Raw genomic sequence first — 18,850 nt, forward strand, 5'->3', positions numbered from 1 at the left:
TGACCCAGCTGGGGGCATGTGATTGGCTGGTGACAAATCCACTGTCATGAAATGTGACATGAAATATAACTCTAGAAAAAGATGAAATAAAAACAGTCTTTTGGAAAGGGCTTTCTGAAATAGAGATTGTACATAAATTTAAAATGACTCTTTCAGCAATTATTTCAGTTTAACTTGAATCATTTTGCATTTTTACTCACGTAACACCCTGGGCCTCCATGAAACACAGAATACTTACATTTTTATTAATATTTTATAATAACCACGGTTAATGAATGGTAAATTTCTGTTTAATTTAAAATTTTATTTTACTTTTAATGAAATTATATGATTATTTAATGTTTACAAGTCTAACAATAATTATTTTGTAATTGATCAATTATAGCTCTCTTACAGCTATAGCAGTTACTGGTAACAGTCAGAATTAAGTAACAGTAACTGTTTCACGTTTCCATGTTTAAACTAATGAATGTGAAGGCAAATGAGTTCTCAGAAGTATCTAAGCTTTTATAGTGCTAACTACATGTTGGTCAGTTAGATTTTGGATATTTCAGTGTAATTTTGGAAGGATGAATGGATCCAGACTGGATGAGATGACTGGTTGTGTAGGTCATCTATAAACATTATTTGGAAAAGCTATTATAAAGTTTCAACTGTAAAGTTGTTTTTTTCAGCACCTGGCATGACTGTCGGTGTGGTGTAATTCCAAAGACTGTTCTCCATAGTTTGTGTTTGTTTAGTGTCATTTTTACTATGTGTTTACTCTTGTTTTCATTAGCTCTTTGGTTTAGGTAGTCTAGGTGCCAAACCTACTTATTAGATTTAGGATAAGATTGTGGTTTAAGTTAAAGGACACCGAGTAGAGGGTGAGATTGATCTTTCTATTGTTGTGGCACAGAACAGTGCCAATTGGTATGCCAGTGTCTTCAGAATGCAATTGTTATTGTATTAAACTTAAATTATAGCTAACGTTTAGTAAGTATTAGAATTTAATATTTCATAATTTTTTGACTGCAAAATATCCATTTACTGTATTACATTCATAAGCAAGTTTTACCCCCGTTTCTACTGGGATTCTACTTTTCTATTTTAAATGCACACGTTTTTTTGAAAAGGCTGTTGTTGGAGGTTTACTTTTCTGTATGTAAAGCACAAGGTCACTGGCCAGTCAACTGCTTACCTAAGGCACATTTTGCATGGTTGACATGCCGCCACTGGATGGCTGTGACGAGCATACGAAGGAGCAACAATATGTGAATGTCACAGCAGTTTTCTCCGCTTTGTGAGAAACCAAATACAGTAGCTGTCAGTGAAAAAGCTTTGCTATCTCAATACCCATATTGTTGCATCCCTAATGCTTTGTGTGCCATTTCACTGATCACAGAAAGCGTGGGCTGTAATTCGTGTTACAGTTTTATTCAGACTTTTCTGTGCTGTCAAGTTATCAGCGTACATTAGCCTCAGCTTTTGTAGACCTCCCCTGCAATTATTCCTCAATGACCTTTTCATGGCTTGAATGTTAGTTTTCATGAAAGATGATTGGCTGCACGATTGGGGCAATTATGCCTACCCAAGGAAAGGATGCACTATTGAGCAATTATACTTGTATGTTTAATTATGGTTATCATACGGCAGATAGGTAAATAGATCCCACAAAATCTCTCACTGGTTTTCCCTTTGATTTTCTTTTCACTGCAGGCATGTCATTTTGTTTTTTTATAGCTGGAAAAATCCTGGTTTTCATTACAGTTTATGTTCCAAAATGGATTACAGTTAGTCCATTAAGTACTGTGAAATATTGTGAAGAAAACACTGAATATTTAATATGTGCCTGCTCTGAGTCTCTGTCCCTGACACACGGTGATAACAACTATTCAGCTTTGAGATGAAGAACCTGAATAATGGATCCAATCCTCAGTAAATAGGATTAGTAACCAAGGTAACGCTGATGTTCTTGGAATATCGTCCACACACATACACACACACACACAAACATTTCTGACTGGCAGTCTTTTTCCCTTACCATAATTTCCAATGCAAACGGCTGTAGATTCCTACAGCGCAGCCACTTTGGTTGCCTACTGTGTAGCTTCAGCCTCTTCACAATAACACAATGTAGTTTTCTTGTCATGCATTATTGTCTAATAACTTTGTATATATAGCATGAGAATACTTTGAAACTGATGCAATTCACAAACTGAACCCATCGTAGATAAAGAGGAAAGCTACCCAGTGAACCAGGAAACTAGAGCAGCCATGTGATTTACGCAGGAGATAGTCTGTGTCATGTATCCGTTACACCTGTCTGGGATCAGGCAACATACACTGCTGCTCTTTTGCTTGGCAACACATGTTTTAGGCATTACATCGGCAAAAGTCGGATACTATTTGCTTGACTATTTACACCCACTGTGGGTGCATGACAGCTCATGTTTACAGTGCTGTATGAATGTGTTGTTTCTGCATGTGGGCATGTGTGGGAATAAACTCTCTGCTCACCAGCTCTCAGATGGCCTTGCCATTTATCAGTGGCAGGCAGCGAAAATTGATGTGGTGCAGACACACAGACATACATGTCTTGACTCAAATGAGCATCACAGTGACCACCTAATGCTAATTTAAACTCTTACTCTGACACACCTCCCATATGGATGTTCATGGGCAGGTCATGGGGAAAATGACAAATCAGTGGAGAAGAGTTAGGTTGCCTCTCTTGTCAGATAAATCAGGAGTGCATACTGGCCTTGGGGTCATTTTACCTCTTCTTACTGTTATATTTCATGTTGTCTTCTCTGTTGTTTTCTTTAGAAGACGACACTAATTTATTCCATCAGTGGTTTTCCTGCTGACCTTGCCTTTTAGTATATTTACAACCTCCATTACGCCTCTCATCCTCTGAGGTGATAGCGTCACAAGGAGAAACATAGGAAACAGCACAGGAAGTGATAGGCGACCAGTAATGTAATTGGCAAAAGAATTGTTTTAGAGGACCCGATATTTGTTATCGAAAAAGCACAGAAACTGGCTCCGCAAGCTGCTTTTAGAAGAAAAATAATGACCTAGTGTTCAAAGCCCACTCTTTAAAAATGATTACAGCTTCTACTGTACTGCCTTTTGACAGTTAAAAGGTGAAGACAGATAAGTCTTCATTTTCACTTTCATGCCAGCGTGATCGTGTCAGAATAAGTGCCACATTTTTCAAAAGGTGGACGTCTCCTTTTGGAAAGAAACACTTTGATGTTCTGGCATTACAGAAGAGCCCGGCATGCTTTGCCTTTAATGTGTTACGAAAGAGAGCCCCAGTCTCATGGCAATGATAAAGACATACAAATAAGGTCGGCAGAAAAAGCACCAAGGTTTTGCGGTTGACAATACCGCTGTGTTGGGTTTGTGGTTGAGTGAAAAAAAAGGGGTTTGTGCAGAAGTAGCCATATTACTGAGCTCTCCCTGCCTCTGAAATGCATTGTGCCTTGGTAGACAGGCTCTTAAAAGGCTGTTGTTTGGCTCTGGCCACCTGTCTGATTTATAGACATTTTTTTCATGAAGGGAGGGAACTCATTGAATTGATTCCTTCTGTAATTTCCTACCACTCCACCACTGTACATTTCGCTTCACGATGCCTCGGCCACTCTGTTCTGATTGTTGCCTAGGCAGCTTGACGGGCTGAGGAAAGGCTGGAGAAGCTGCTCACTGAAACTGAACAGAGAAAGGTAACCTGATAGACCTTTTCCAAAAGTGTTGCTGCCATGTACTGCAGAGTTGGAATAATTGGTTCAAGGATTTCTTCCATTTATACACAATGGCATATATACAATGGCAACAACTGAGGAAAGAAAAATAAAATCCCATTTGTAAATCAACAGCTGTATTTGTATTATACTCTGCAGAGTATCTCAGTTGTGCAGCCGGCCATAAATATGTGCACTTTTGTGAAATGTGGTCAGAGGTTGAAACCGTTCTGCTCCAGAAAGACAAACAACAGTCACAACATTTTGCCTGATTTAAAGGTGAAGGAACAGTTGGCGAAATTAAATTTAATATGAAGAGAATAAAGACCATAAACACATTTAATGCCATATAGCACTTTCCACTTTTCTACTCGTATCTTGAAAAATGACTCCAGTTTCCAAGACAGAGAGCCATAAACCTAATTTTCCCCACATTTTCAATCAGCTGCTGCCCTTTGGCTTTATGAGTCAAGGTACACAGTACTGGCCTCAAATTCAACTCAGTTAGACTGTTACTGCAAAAAGGACCTATAAAAAGGTGGAGGAGGAACCACTCTAATTTTGCTGGCAAAGACTGTATGAAAGGCTGTAAAAGTGAGATAAATTTTGTTCAATGGGACATTTACACATCCTCACTGTTTGACCATCACAAGTCATTGTCATTGTTTTGTTTTGTTTTGTTGTTTTTTTGAGCAGTTAGCCACAAGAGAGCAAAATCTCTTGGCCTATGTTGTGCTTCTGCCTACTAACCTGAACCGTGAATGGAATTTATGGTTTAATGTTTATGGTTTAAAATATTTAATTACTGTCATTATAGTCTCATCTTCTAGGTTGCCTGTAGCATTTTAACTAAAAGTAGATTGATGTGAAAAAAATACACACATAGATCTCTAGCCTTGTTTTAACTGTAGCAACATTCCTCTCGGCAGCTGGTGGAGACCAAAACAGAGCTAAAAGGATAGTCTTTGTTTAGCTTACATTCACCAGCTCCTAATGCTGATATATGGTTTGCTGGTTGTGTAAATTAGCATTATTGTTCCAACAAATAGCATCAGAGTTTTCATGGATCCATTAGCTCTCTGCTAATTGACAACATTTCATCAGCGGGGATGTTTGTTATGCAACCTCTGTTTCATAACTTGCTTAACTTTTCTTCTAGTTTGGATTTACTGGTGCAATGAGTTTTAAGTAAAAGCAACAACAATAATGATCTAACACTTCTGTGTATACTATATATGGCACAGCATGCTATTAAAAATAGGCTGTACTTACTAATTTTTATTACATTTTATTCAATTTATGCTTGAGCATTTCTTTCATACTTGGGTTGTTATAGCCCTGGAAGAAAGACTGTGTACCTCATACATCTTATCTAACTTCAATAACATAACCCTTCACAGCGGGCCCTTTTCCTCTTACCTGCAGCAAACCTCATTTCACTACAAATAGTGGCTATATGCGTAGCAGCTCCAACCATTTTTATTCCCCTGAACTCTGTTCTCAGAAAATTCATTGACTATTAGAAAGCCTGGAGGAGCGATAAAATTAGCTAACATGCAAATGGAGTCATTTCTCAGTTGGCCCTCGTTCACTTGTACCAGGGTGCTGGGTAAAATGTGATGGGAAAAACTCCTGTGTGCCAGGGCATAGCAAACATTGGATGATATACAAGTGGAATTTCTTATTATCCAGGGGGAATCTGCTGTTTGTGACTGACAGGGGAACACCTCAATTGCACTGACAAGATTTCATTTCTTTCTAAGGTAGCATACAGCTGCACAGAGTTAAAACTAATCTGGTCAAACACAGTGAGCTCTTGAGGGCAGAATAGATCAATCTCTGCCTGCTCTTAATCCAATCTGATTGGTAAGAATAGCACCAAGGTGATATAAAACCAGCTCTGCATGATTGTTTTGAAAGCTTCCTCTCCACTATGGAACATAGCTCCACGGGATATCTAAAAGCTTTCTGCCCACAGTGCAGCTGGATGTTTCCACCTCCTCAAAATGGGCAAGCAGATAAATAACATAAAAAATCAAGACATTTTGGATGGGGTGGAAAAGGGCAGAAATCCTTCACTTTAGTACCAATAGCAAAATAGCAAAATAAATCAATCTCACTAACTACTTACATATACATATATATTCTGATTTACAGCAATTCATGTTTATGCACTTGTGAATGGAAATGTTTATCTGTTAGGTGCAGTGGAGTGTTAAGCTTTACCTAACACAAATAAAAAGACACTAGTGCAATATGTACAGTAAGTACATGTAAGTACCCTAAACCAGGAACAAACATTAAAATAAGCTTAATTAAATTTTCTGCTCTGAGTGATTTTTATTAAACTGCTTTCATACTAAATAAATGTTTGCACTAATTATGTTTACTCTTTTTTAAAAAAAAGGCAATGAAGATAAAAGCTATAGCACACTTTAATACAGGTTGTATTGTCACCTAGGGTACTATGTGATGCAACAGCCAATACTCACACTGTATTTGTCATCTGTAACTATGGCATTATTATCATTTCAGTAACTCTAACTACTCCAAAACTTTGCTTACTTTGCATGTTGGTAGAATAAAAAAGACAATTTCATGCACTATATTGCCAAAAGCATTTGCTCATCTGCCTTCACATGCATATGAAATTGAGTGGCATACCATTCTTAATATAATGTCAGCCCACCCTTTGCAGCTATAACAGCTTCAACTCTTCTGGGAAGGCTTTTCACAAGGTTTAGGTGTGTATTTATGGCAAATGTTTTATCATTCTTCCAAAAGTGCATTTGTGAGGTCAGACACTGATGTTGGATGGGAAGGCCTGGCTCACAGTCTCCACTCTAATTCATCCCAAAGGTGTTCTATTGGGTTGAGGTCAGGACTCTGTGCAGGCCAGTCGAGTTCTTCCACACAAAACTCGCTCATCCATGTCTTTATGGACCTTGCTTTGTGCACTGATGTGCAGTCATATTGAAACAGGAAGGGTCCATCCCCAAACTGTTCCCACAAAGTTGGGAGCATGAAATTGTCCAAAACATCTTGGTATGCTGAAGCATTAAGAGTTCCTTTCACTGGAAATAAGGGGCCAAGCCCAACTCCTGAAAAACAACCCCACACCATAATCCCTCCTCCACCAAACTTTACACTTGGCACAATGCGGTCAGATAATTACCATTCTCCTGCCAACTGCCAACCCAGATGGAGAAGGGTGATTCATCACTCCAGAGAACACTTCTTCACTGCACGTCTCCACTGCTCTAGAGTCCAGTGGTGGTGTGCTTTACATCACTGCATACAACTCTTTGCATTGCACTTGGTGATGTAAGGCTTAGATGCAGCTGCTTGGCCATGGAAACACATTCCATGAAGCTCTCCGTGCACTGTTCTTGAGTTAAGCTGAAGGTAACATGAAGTTTGGATGTTTTTAGTGATTGACTCTTCAGAAAGTTGGTGATCTCTGTGCCTACATAGGAATTTATTACCAGCTTTTAAGTAGTTCAGACAATTTTCTATATACACGGCTAGGAGAAAATGAGTATGATATGCATTTTCCTTTTACATCTTTCATTTGTCTTTACCAAATGAAATATGGGTATCTTTGTTCACCATTTAGTCTATAACTTTGCACCTCTGCTGTTGATATGGACAGGTATTGTACAGTAGATTTTTACAGCCTTTTCAAAGGAGACAGCTGTCTCCTGTGAGAGATCTGAGAGCAAACCAAAACAGTAAAGCTGTGGATCATAAAACCTGCAATGGGAAGCTAACATAAAAATCAGCAGAGCTGCAGGAAACTGCAGGGGCTAGAGATAATTCTCCACTAAAGGCTTCCACCATATGAGCCACTGTTAATTTAAGAAAGACGATTGTTTTGCATTTACACTAAAGGAGAGTCAAATGACTGAAAAGAAACTATGCAATCTGTTCACAAGTGAGAACATCTGCATTTCACTTTGTCACTTCCTTTTGAATTACTGTAGAGAAGACTCAGTAGCACTTAATGATTCCAAACAAATTTACATAAGTGTTGTGTTGGTTATGCTTTGATAATTATCTTTTTCTGTGTAGCTGCATTTTAACTATTGCTATACTACATTAAAATTCATAAGGGCAAGCGAACAAAATGCCAAATGACATAAATTAACCCCGAGTGTGTAAAGATGCTAAAATATTGTAAAGCTATGCTTTGATTTGGTGACTCTAACCTATTTGGCCCATTGACCATTTTTTTTCCTTCATTAAATCTGGATGTGTCATCATTAGCTGTCCAAGTTGCAGCTGCAGCTGGGACAAGTTTTTAATGGGGGTAAATTAGCATTTGTTAACATCTACTCTGCAGGAAAAGTGAAACAAAGTCCCAGCTCTTCATTAGTAGAATTAATCACCAGTTTTAAAAGTGTTTGGTTTGACTGTAATGAAAATACAAAGTGCAGCCCAGGTTTTAGTACCTCAGTCATGTAGCCATACAGCAGTACGTTTTGTCTGAGAGGGGCATTTCATTTAATCTTGTTCTCAGCTTGCTGCAATTAACAGTTTGCAGAAGGATATTTCTTATTTATAGGCGCCCCTGTGCGCTGCAGCGTGCTCAATAGCCTGTATTGTAAGAGGATGACAGGCAATTTTTGAGCTTCAAAAGCTTGGCAACAGCTCAGTAGAATTTAAATGACCTTAAAATTCACAGGTTTCATTTATAGAATTACTATGCAGAAAGAAGGAATATTATCTGTATAATGTCATCAGAATAAGCAAATTTTTCACCTTTTATGCACTTTACTCTCATTGTTGGCCATGCATTTGAACATACAGTGTCCTCTGTTTTTGAGCCAAACTCATAAGGGTTATAGGGCAGATATATTTGGCATCGCCTCTTCTCTGCTGGCGTTACAGAGCTGCTGGTTAGCCATCTGTAGTCTAGCTATGACCTATGTGTCAGGATCTTTCTGCTGTCATATGCCTTTGCCTATAGCACCGCCTGGCGCTGAAACTGTTTCATTAGATGATGCTTGCCTGTTGCCCCATCTTGGATTTGTGTACATATTTCTGCTAGTGGTAAACAGGGTGTGATGGTTTGGATGCTCTGAGAGGCAAAGGTTCTCCACTGGCTGTGAAGTGCAGCTGGCCCAACCATACGTTCACACCACAAGCAATACAATCAATCTAGTCACCAGAAATTCATGAGTTTCATACTGAGGTAAGCAGCCAGAGACACTCAGCCTGGAGGTGGGGATTCAGCCAAGAAAATTTGGCTATGGTTTTCCTTTATGTGTTCATCAGGCTTCAATGGGCAGGTTTTATGTCTTCACTGTTTCCAATGTCAATTTCATTTTTATTCATAATCTCTCTGCCTGCCAAGAGCAGAATGGATGCAAAGTTTATTCTACTCACTTATCACTGCACACGTGACAAGAATAAATATTTCAACCAAAGTTTCCTAAACCAGTTGTTTATTAAATCGGGCCCCTAAACAAGCATGAAATGAGAACATGGGTAAATACAGTCTGAGCAAGTTGTCACATTGTTCCATTTCCTGTGGGTCTCCCAAAGAAGGAGATACTAATCAGTGAGAATAACACTGACAGTTCAGCGTGAAGGGACCTGTAGGATATGTACACTGAAGACAGTTTGAAACACCCCTCAGATGGACTTTGATGATACAAATCTCCATCGTGTCATGTTTATGCCTGCGCCGGCACCCTCAACTTATTGCCAGGCTAAATGTTCAAAGGTAGCAGAAACTTTGTGTAACTCATTGACAAGGTAAAGAGTGAGAGGAAAAAAAAATTGCATAGCAAACTTCAAAGAATCCTCAACACTTCAAAAGCTTCTTCATGGTTCGGTGACTAATCTTCAAAGTCATGCCAAGGATTGAACTGATAGTGCCGCTGTGTATAGCAGGTACAAACATCCTTGTCAGTGCCACTGAGGTGTGAGGTGTAGAGAAAGGAAAGGAGATAAGCTGGAAGCTAATTGAGACAAAGTCTGTCCCTCGCCTGTGTGAAATACAAGCTTTTGGCTCAAGTCGTTTGGTTCTCTAGCAGTTGTAATTACCAATCAGTCAAATGAATTTAGACATTAAGCTAAATTGGAGAATTATTGGTTATTTAAGAGGTTCATCCCAGTCATTGGAGAGCTTACAGAAGATCTGTGTTATTTTTTTATGCCTTTGTGTATTATGGAAACCTCCAGAAATTGTTTGGAGAAAGATCATCTTGAATGACACATCTTTAGGGAAATATTCATTAGGGACTTCCTACAGCCTGTCTACCTGCACCTGTTAAATCGATATTCCCCTACTAATTAACACTGGATGTGTCAACCACGTCATTCCCACACAGGCTCGCTATTTCATCTTTGCACTGGAAAAATCATGAAGATAATAAAATATGTCCAGTAACAATATGCAATAATGGTGAGTAGTCCCTGTGGTAGTCATTGGACAGGAAAATTCCTCAAGATTTCTGCCATAATAATTTGGTGACACCTGAGAGTAAGAGCAAGTATATTTGGGGGCCAAGCAGTGAAGCTGTGGGGACCCATAGTGATTCTTCTAGGTTTTCTTATTTTATGATCATTGACTTTTCCCCTCTCCATTGGGATCCTAAGGCAGCCCTTAGAAATGTCTGCTCAAAAGTTGTGAAATTTGGCCTCAGGACAGTCTTATTATTATTTTCACTAAGTTACATGCCACTACCTTGAATGCTGTAGCACCACCATTGGGGCAAATTGGACCTGCACTTGCAACCTTAACTTGTGACCTGTGTGGCCAATTTTGGAATTCTAAATACCACTGGAATGCTTGGATCTAACTGTGTTGAATGCACTATGACCTAATTTTCCACCATATTGAATTTTATGGAAATCCTTCAAAAGTTTTCACAGTTCACCAAGTTTTTCCAATGTTCACCAAACTGACTCAAGTCATCTTGAGGCCAAGCCTCACAGATGTTATTGGATTAATTTGGGACAAATTTGTTAAAAAAATGACCCCCCCCCCCCCCCCCCCCCCCCCCAACACACACACACACACACACACACACACACACACACACACACACACACACACACACACACGTTATAATAGACAGCTAGTTATAATTTCTCAATGGCATATTGTTGATATATGAAACATGTTACAATACTTTTCAACATGAAATTCTTAGTTACAAGAATCAAGAAAATGCTATTTTCAATCAGCTTTCATGCTGGATTGAGCAAACATGAGAAGTTGTAATACAAAAACCAAAATATCAGTAGGGGGTCCTATAGAAATAGAACAAAATTCTGGAGTTTCTGGATGGTATTCTAATTATAACTGAGAAAATAATTGTGTTCATGTTGATCAGATGGTTGAGCAAAAATATTTCTAAAAATCTGATGATTTGATTGAATTAGCAATCTTGGTTAACAACATGCATGAAACAAACAGAGATAGCTGCTAGTTAGTGCTAAGTAACACAATGAGAAAACAATGAGATTTTCACTCACCAAAAGTGGAGCATATACTTCTTAGGTGGTTTGTACTACTGTACATAGCATGCCAACTTATTTGTCAGATAATTCCATTAAAAATGCTTCAAACAGAACCAACACCACAAACCTGGTTGATAGGCCTAGTTTGGGGATTTGAATATATTGAGGTGAAGCTAATTTACCATGTTACCAAAGTTAAAAAGGATGAGTTACATATAAAACCACCACTTGTGCAGATAGAGGTAAATTAGCTACTTTTTGTATCTGACTGTAAACATGCATTTTTCTGCTTTAAATTGAGTCATTTTAACATGTGAGTCTGCAGAGACTGATTTATTTTTGGAGAAAGTCTGAAGTTTCCACTTGAGGCTTGGAAGTTGCCACTTGGGTTTCATACATGGAAATTGATGTTCACTGTGAGTGAGCGCTGATGAAATTGCTCTACTGTACAACAGAGCAATATGCACTCTGCAACATTAACAATGTTTTCCTATACAACACCTATACAACACTTTATTATAGTTATCATGCTACCCTCTAATCATCCTTTCAAAAAAAAAAATATTTACACAGAAATAGAAGACATATTGATAATGAGTTTAGAAAATCAAGTGTTTGTATATTCACTGTTAGGTTTCCATAAGCCAGGCATAATCCAGGAACACTATTCAGGTTCATAAATTGGAGAAATATGGAGGTTTGTGCAATTCAAGATATTTTGCAAGGATAAATGAGAGGGAGACAAAAGCACAGCTTGCTAGGGGTTCAATTCAACTGATTTCACTCAGGTTAAAATGTGCATATCAAAGTAGCCTTGTGTCGTGAGGGGCCTCTTGCAGTGAAGGACACAGTTCCCCCTCAAAAAAATCAAAGGAGACTTAGCAAACCCTGCATTTAAAGGCTGAATCTTGATAACCCAGGACTCCCAAAAGAGCCACATCTCTATTACAGCTGAGAACATGATGCATTTCATAGTCTCACCAATGCATGCTATGAATTTAAATGCAAAGGAAAGTAGTGTATGGCAAAAAATAGTAAGAAAGAGAACACTCATACAGACACAGACAAAAGCAAAAACAAACAAAAGAACAAAGCAGATTGTATGTTTTGGGAAAATTGAATCTTCAACATCTATATTTAATTGGCTGGCTGCATGTGGTGTTACCATTAAAATTGGCTCCCACCCTTTCCATCTGTAATTAGACCCTTCATCACACCCCCACAATCCTGTACTGCATTTGTAACCATAACAGTAAAGTACAATTAAAACAGTCTCAGTGTTTGCTGACAGCTATAGTCTTTTAAGAGTTTACTTGCTACCTAAACAGAAGAAGACCTGAAAAGACGATAAGATAAAAGCAGTGATACCTTACTTAGAGACTAATGTCTCTTACAAATGGGCAGTGGAGTCACAATTGCAGCAGGTAGTAATTGCCGGTAATTTGTCCTATTCTGAAATAGACAGCTCAATTACCCCAACCAGTAACTGAAGGCACAGATGCAGATTTTTAAAACATTTGCTACTTGGAGCTCAAGGGAACCCTTAAGGGCCTCCCCGGGCAATGAAGCCGTCATCATGCTTCATGAGGTGTAGCAGTTTCTTTTCTCGTCTTGCTCCGGCATATTTCCATTTATCACATCTACTGATGCGCAATGTAAGAGCCACACACTTCAGTAAAATGGATCAGAGTGTAAGGTTTTTCAAAAAAAAGGGGGGGGGGGGGCATATTGACTATACACACACAACCATGCATGCAGTCTCAATTGTGTGTGCCCTCAAAAAGCACACAAACATGAGGACATGGGCATACACAGTCTCATGCATTGTCACACGCGTGCAGTCAGTCACACGCTTGTACACAAACACTGCCGACATAAAAGCAATGGAGAACCTCACACAGCAGGACGATCACAGGCCTTGAAGTATAAGTTTTGACAGTTTGACAGCACATGCCTTCTTTTGTGTAGCAGAGGAGGCTTATGGAGTCTGTCTGCTGCCCTCAACACTTCTTCTCCTCTTAGATTAATAAAATAAAATACACCATATGCCTTTATGCACAAACACCGACAAGCTGAGAAACTTCACTTGCATCAGACAAAATAAACAATATATAAAAATAGACATCTTAGTAGTGCGGTTCAAAAAGCAGCAAATATCATATGGCATTAAAGGGTTTCTTTTTCAAGTAAAACATCAATCATGCATGGGGGGTGGGGTGGCACCTATACTCGGAGTGACCTGCTGTCACAAAAAGGACTCAGATGTTACTAAAGGTTATAAAAAATCCCATCTAAGAATTTATTTATATCTAAGCAAAGTATCATTTCTTTAGAAACAGTTACACGTAAAAACGCCTTTGAAGCACTTGTAGTGACTGAAAGACTTCAGATCCTTTTAGCACCACACTGGATGACATGAAGCCTTAAAGCACTGTGCAAAAGCCAGGCCACATAATGACATTCTAGCTGTGGATGAACGCTCACATCCTCTTAGGAGCAATACACTGAAATGGCATAAGTTCTTATGAGGGGAACGTTGCTATGAGGGAGATGGGCCACCTTTAAATGGAACACCACTGGGGCTGTTTGTTTTTTTTTTTTTTTTCTTTTTAAGATTGTTTTAAGTCATCTGTGCATGGGACAAATATTTTCCACTGTCAAAAGGAAATCTATTTCCATATGTTCCATATCGAAAGGTACTTAAATGACTTCTGCAAAAATACTAGTAGATTAAAAAAAAAACAAATCAGTACATGCTGGAGAAAAATGTTGGTGCTTGATATCTAGCAACACTAGCATAAGTTAAAGTGAAGTAAACTGATAAACTTTGATCTTGGTGCTTTATCACATCATCCATTTCCTCACTTTTTGTTGCTATGAGTGACACTCATACGCAGCCCTAACAATGTTTGTCACATTGAATTATAATGCTGATAGAGTGCCGGTATGAATCGTCATATGAATAAAATGCTGTGCTACAGAGGGCGGAGGAGGTCACAAAATGATCAAGAATTGTGAGGAACAGATGACAGATGGGGTCCTTTTTGCCTGGCAACACCAAGCCCAGGGTGTTTTAAACTGCATAGATAAACAGCTTTTTCATGGGAGAGTGAATCCTGTTATTTTGTGATGGTGGTAGAGTAATAACAAGCATTACACAATAATAGGCTTCCCAATTGTGATTTCTCTTTTTTGCCACTAGAAGAGGCAAAACATCCTGTAATCAGAGTAAAATGAATCAAGCTAAAAACCAAAGTCCTATGTATCACATGCTGTTATTTCCCTGGTTGCAAAGTTTCTCAATCTACTTTAGTTAAACTATAAACACTGTCATGTGATAATCGCTGTGCGCTGATTCCCTACTTTGCCTTGCAGAGCTGAAGAGGATTAAGCCTGGGTTCCCCTAGCTAACCTAATAACATGTATGACAGAGCTGCAGACGGCTTAGTGTTTACTGGCTCATATCTCTTTGAGGAGCTCCAAGTACATCATTGACAGGGCTGCTGTTTTCCTCTCAATCACCTTTGCTCCTTCTCCAGTTAAATCAGTAATACCTACTGCACTGCACCCCTTCTTCAGTCTCTACATCTATACCGACAGCTCCTTCTGACTGCACCACCTTCAGTTTGCCTCATAAAGTGTAGCATGCGGCATGCAGTGACTTGGCTTAGGACACAGTGTTGTTTCCATAAAAGTGATTTTTACAGAACCTCCCTGCTTGCAAGAATTTTTGAAAATCTGTTAATAATCTGTTGACCATGCAAGATTTATGATATAAACATTGTGTGAACCCAGGTTGAATGATGGTCTGACTGCTCAGCTGATGTGTCAGGAAAGCTTTATTGATGACAAAACACATGGGACTGTAGCTTGGTAAACACATCATGAGTGTAAAGAACTTGATGACAAGGAAAACAAACATAAATCTCTATTGTGCTTGTGCCTCTTGATGTTCCAATAAGATAAAATTCTGGGACCTTAGTATAGTTTAGTGTCTTTATTATATCTATATAAAAATATCTGAATATGAATATGCAGAATGTGTTGTAAGGAACAAGATTTTTACCACCAGAACTGCTATGGTTTAATATTGTAATGTATTTGTAGTCCAATTAGTTTTAACCAGTTATGTTTGCGAAGTCTCTGTGCAGATTGAAGGCAATTTAGAAACCGTAGACTAAAATCTAAGCAGTGATTTAGTTGTTTTTTTTCTTTCATTAAATATTCATGAATAAGGACCAGTTACGAGACTTGGCCTCAAACCTCAAATATTGGATGTCGTCCCCAGAGGCTAACACTGTCAATTCAGATACCTCTGTTAAGAAACTTCCTGTTAAAATGGAGTTCTTCTTCCCCATCATAGCTATGATCACCATAGGATAGGTCGCTGACTGGTCTCCAGGCCTGTGTGACTGGGACCTTCACTCAGAAAAACAAGTGTAAAAAAAGGAAGTGCAAGATTTGAGACACAGTATAAGTCATCACATGATAGTCAATAGATTCCCATACTGGTGACAGCAGAAAGCACATTTATTATTTTCTGAGGTTTCACTCTGATCCACTGATTTACACTCAGTGGCTGCAGTGTGTAAAGAACCATGATGTAGCATTTGTCAACAAACTCAACAAATAAGGTATGGTAAATCTGAATTTAAATAATGCATGATTAAAATATATAATTCAGGGATGAAATTTAATGAATAAAAGTAAAAAATCTGCACAAGGAAATGGAATTTGAACAGCCTTTTATTCTTTAAACGATTGACAAAGTTAATAACAAAATCTCATTATAAATCCAGGAGAAATGGTCCAAAATTTTGAGTTATTTATATGCATTAGGAGACATGTTTGCAGCCTAAGTCCCTGTTTTAGCCTTGTCCAAGTCCTGAGTGACATTTCTGTCCTTTTAGCGGCTAAACGCCCTTGTGTCACTGGCTAACCACTAGCTTTGTCTGTCTACTGTTTTCTCCGGGGCACGTGGCCTACACGGAGTTCATCAATTATTTTTTTTGTCAGAGAATTGTTAAATCACAAGGAATAAAAAGCTACTTTGAAGTGAAGTGAGTTATTGTGAAAATGTTTATTAGAGCAGCTTTTACAAGTTAGTTATATATAGGTTATTTATGCACCCCTTAATTTTAAAATACAGCTGGCCTGGGACATAGTTGTTTGTTGTCTGTCTTCCAAGTTAGTCATTTGGATACATTATAGACTATTTTCAAGTCTACCATTCACGAAGGTAGCAACAGCGCAGAAAAAATGCAACTTTCCTGTGCTAAAATATAATGATTTCTAATGAACCTTTGGGAATAAATAAAAGAAGGCACTGCACTTCCTTAAAATCTGATGAGGAAAAAAATAAAATAAAAATCATATAATTTTGTTTATAGCTTACCCGAGATACTCGCACTGCATTTGTCGTCAACAGGAATGGAGAGAACATGACAGGTACTTGGAGAAATGCTTTAGAGAGGTTAAAACTTGAAAGCACTAAATAATATTGTTCAAAACAAGTGTGAGGAGTTCGAAAAACAGCCAGGCATTGCTGTAAATATGCCTATGCACCTTTTGATGCTACTGTCAGCTCAGATTGCAAACTAGGAGATATGAACAGTCATCCAAAACAAAACTAAAATATTAGCAGCAGTTCTGGCTGGAAGTCAACAGCCTTCAATAATAATAATAATAATAGTAAAAAATTGTAATCAATTTAAATGTTTCCAATTTGGTTATCAAGCAACTAAATCTAACACAGCAATAACTGAAGTGTTTTTCCTAAACACACTTGGCAATGGTAAATCTTGTTATGAACATTATAATGACAAAGACAACATTTATATGCAGAAGGCATGTAATAACTTTCTCCTTCTACTAATGAACACCAGAAGCTTACTGATGAAAGAGCATTCGGGTGTAATAGACAGGCGATGAAAGAGAATATGATGAAAAATACTTAAATGTCACTTCTATTGCATAACATGAAAAACATAACAAAAAAAGTGTTTTTCTTCCTCTATGATTAATTTAGTTTGCTTACTTTTAGTTTAGTTGCTGGCACTTTTTTTTCTCCACACTGCAGTAAAACCCTGCGCTGCTAAATTAACCAATTACTATAGACCTTATGAATAGTCATTGGTAAACACAATTTACCTGATGACACTTAGGGTCATACTGCAGCTTTCCGCTGGCTTAAACAGTCATAATTAATAGCTTAAAGCTGCAGTAGTAATACGAGCATGCAGGCACCACATACGCACACAAAATCAAACAGAAATTGAAAACAGCCGTCCTCTGCAGCTTTATCTATCTGTTTAAGCCCTTCCTACTACCAAACAAGCAAAGACAAGCATTCATATGCACTACACGAGCTGTGCAGCAATTTTTTTTTATTATTATAAACATATTGTCACATCTTCCTTCCTCCCTCCCTTCCTTCCTTCCTTCCTCCTTCTTCCTCCTTCTCGCAGGGCTAAAAAAAATAAGAAAAATAATTTCTCACACAACTAGGGAAGTGGACCCACATGGTCCAGTTGAACTGTATACACACAAACTACTACTACTCACATGAAGTTACAAAGAAATATAAGTAGTTGCAATACAATTAAAAAAAAATAGTTTTTAAGCTTATTTGTAGACAGGGTACTCAATCAAGCAACAACTTTTTCATCTCGACGGGCCCATGGGTTAAGCTAAGGTACAGTGGAAGTCAGTCCATCCATGTAAAAAGGATGTAAAACCAATAGAAACATTCCCCTGGACTTCCTTATGTAGGACAAGTCCATCTAAATGGATTTCTTTTGTTGCCATGTGGGAAAATCTCCAAAGAGGTTGGAGCTCTAAAGAGGTCACAGTTCCAACTGGATCAAAATGGGGTGAAGGACACCTGCTTGCTCTCTGCAAGTGATGCCTGTTTTCAGGTCATATCCTGGTCCCACAAAACAGGGCAGTGAGTGCACTAGAAAAATGCCATGGTAATGACTTTAAGCTTGCAAGTTATGAGTGGTACATTTAAAAATATATATTTGTTTCATCCGTAACCTTGATGGTGTGTACTTCAGTTTAACTGATGTATCATTAACTGTTTCTATGATGCTCTCATAAGTAATTACACATTGATTTAAAAAGAAAAATAAATTGTGCTTTCATAATTATAATACTGATTCAATACATTCAATATTGTAACAGTTTGTAATTATGCTAAATGGAATGTTAAATGTTTACAACAATATAAAGGCTAAATCACTAAATCCACACCAGAGCAGAGGTTTTAATTTTCTGTAAAGCTGACAGAGGGTTTGGCTTCCTTTTATAAAAACGACTTTAAGTTCAGAGGTTTGCTGTAGTATCATATCAGACGGGAAACCACTTAGTGCATGGAGACAGACAGACAAGCAAAATGAAAGGTGAAAATAATCTCATGTCAGGCGGGAAAGTCCCTAATCAGGCCAGAACTCCTACTCATTCAAGATAAGGTGAAGGACACCTGCTCTTTTTCTGCTAGTGGGGTCCCATTTCCAGGTCTTAGTCTGGTCCCTCAAACCAAGCCAGCATGCTTGTTGGCTGAATGCCAGGATATTGATTTTATGGCAGTTAAGTTGTAAGCAGCAGACTGCTGTTGCGGCATCCATTCACCCTCAGGCTTGACATAC

The 18,850-nt window shown here is 38.3% G+C and overlaps 1 protein-coding gene across 1 annotated transcript in view; it reads right to left on the reverse strand.

The window, feature by feature from the left end:
• The window catches only part of LOC115799541 (RALY RNA binding protein like), a 120,332-nt gene that overhangs the window by 71,761 nt on the left and 29,721 nt on the right, over nt 1-18,850 (reverse strand). The window lies entirely within an intron of this gene.

Source organism: Archocentrus centrarchus, chromosome 20 (assembly GCF_007364275.1).
Source record: "Archocentrus centrarchus isolate MPI-CPG fArcCen1 chromosome 20, fArcCen1, whole genome shotgun sequence".
Lineage (NCBI taxonomy): Eukaryota > Metazoa > Chordata > Actinopteri > Cichliformes > Cichlidae > Archocentrus > Archocentrus centrarchus.